The sequence below is a fragment of the Populus nigra genome, chromosome 9 (genome assembly GCF_951802175.1).
Source record: "Populus nigra chromosome 9, ddPopNigr1.1, whole genome shotgun sequence".
Classification (NCBI taxonomy): domain Eukaryota; kingdom Viridiplantae; phylum Streptophyta; class Magnoliopsida; order Malpighiales; family Salicaceae; genus Populus; species Populus nigra.
Window position 1 is genome coordinate 12,688,191 of NC_084860.1, and position 2,181 is coordinate 12,690,371.

The following is a 2,181-nucleotide window of genomic DNA, read 5'->3' on the forward strand; positions in this document are numbered from 1 at the left end:
GAATGGCCAAACAACTTGATCAAAGACGCAGACTCTTTTCTTTTCCTGTTTTATTTTATTTTTATTCCTTTACATGCGCTGGAATCCAAGATATTTTTGAAGGGGAGAACTGTTTAAAAGCGTCCATATGGACCAAAAGTTAGCTGTCACTTTGACCAAATTCAATTTGAATCCATCCTTGAGATTAATGTTAAAAATGGAGTGCTTCCACAATTTCCTTTTTCTTTTTAGAAAAAGCGATTTTAACCGAAAACTTATCGGGGAAATTTAGCTAAGCTAATCTAAAATACAAAGACATAAATTGTCTGTTGAATTTATATAATTTACTTTTGAAAAGAGAGGTAGTAAGTATCTCTGTCCCTTTCAGCAAGCATGGAGCTAATGCTATCCTTATCTGCTTATAAAAGGGATCCTTCTGCTCTGATAAATATCCACGCTATCTACAGCTACGTACCCAGCAAGCCGAAATTTAAGTATGTCAAAATTGTTTTCTCTATGTCTGCTCCTATCAATATTCTTCATTGCCCACTCTACTGTTCCTCCTTCTTCAACATTTCAGTATGTCAATGAAGGAGAGTTTGGCCTCTACGGTAGTGAGTATGCTCCAGATTATCGTCCACTTCCCCAAGGCACTTCCCCATTCCAACTTATGTTTTATAACACCACCCCTAATGCATACACTCTAGCTCTACTTATGGGTACTAGGAGGTCAGAATCAACAAGGCGCTGGGTTTGGGAAGCCAACCGAGGCAACCCAGTTCGCGAAAATGCCACTCTTACCTTTGGAAAGGATGGAAACCTTGTCTTAGCCGATGCTGATGGCAGGGTTGCTTGGCAAACCAACACTGCCAATAAAGGTGTTGCTGGGTTCGAAGTGCTGCCCAATGGTAATATGGTGCTTCGTGATTCTACGGGTAAGTTTATCTGGCAAAGCTTTGACTCTCCTACTGATACTCTCTTGGTGGGTCAATCTCTTCGGGTCGGAGGTGCTACTAGACTTGTGAGTCGGGCCTCACAGGTGGAGAACTCTGATGGCGCCTATAGCCTGGTCATGGAATCCAAAAGATTGGTGATGTACTATAAGAGTCCGAATTCTCCTAAAAAATATTTCTATTACACGTTCGGAACACGCCAAGATCGTCTACAAAATGCTACTCTAAATTGTAACCCAGATAGTTATGACAATTCGGCCAGCGAGGTGACCTTGGATTTATCTTCTGGTGGTTGGAGCGTATACGCCAGACCTAAATTCAATGCTACGTTGTCATTACTTAGAATTGGGATAGATGGGAACCTTAGGATCTACTCTTACAACAATAAGGTGGACTACATGGCATGGGATGTGAGCTTCAATCTCTTCTCCAGGGATGGTTTTCCAGAGAGTGAGTGCCAGTTACCAGAGAGATGTGGTAAATTTGGGTTGTGTGAAGACAGCCAATGTGTTGCATGCCCATTACCAAGTGGTCTTCTGGGCTGGAGCAAGAATTGCGAACCTGTAAAGCCACCCGCCTGTGGTTCTAAAGATTTTTACTACTATAAATTAGAAGGCGTTGATCATTCCATGAGCATGTATGCAAGTGGGAGCGTAGCAATGAAGGAGGATGACTGTGGAAAAAAGTGTTCAAGTGACTGTAAGTGTATGGGTTACTTCTACAACAAGGAGACGTCCAAGTGTACGATTGCTTATGATCTCCAAACCCTAACCAAGGTTTCAAATTCCACACATGTAGGTTACATAAAGGCACCAAGACGTTAAGCCTGGTCATCCTGTTGTTGACACTTCCAAGACTTTTATGCCGTCCAGTATAATAATAAAGTGGCATTATTCCCTATAACCAATTGAGCTCGCGTGTCTTTCTTGTTCTTATAGATCATATTTTCAACATATGATCCATACAAATTCGTTAAAAAGAAAAAATAAAACCATCCATATATATATATATATGATATTTTTTAAATACTAATTAATTTTTGTATTTATTTGAAAAACATATATTGATCATTTATCAAGTGAATGCTCATATTTTTTACTACAAATTTATTATCAACTATTTTCTTATATACGCATTGCTTCTACAAGTAATTCCATTACATGACCATCATTTAGAGTGAGTGGTGTCTAGATCCAATGGATCTCTTACTTTTCTTATCTCATATTTCATGCTTTATTAAGGGAACTAA

The 2,181-nt window shown here is 39.2% G+C and overlaps 1 pseudogene; it reads left to right on the plus strand.

Moving 5' to 3' along the window:
• Positions 1–372: 372 nt before the first annotated feature.
• On the plus strand, positions 373–1,835 carry LOC133702584 (epidermis-specific secreted glycoprotein EP1-like; annotated as a pseudogene).
• The last annotated feature ends 346 nt before the right edge of the window (positions 1,836–2,181 follow it).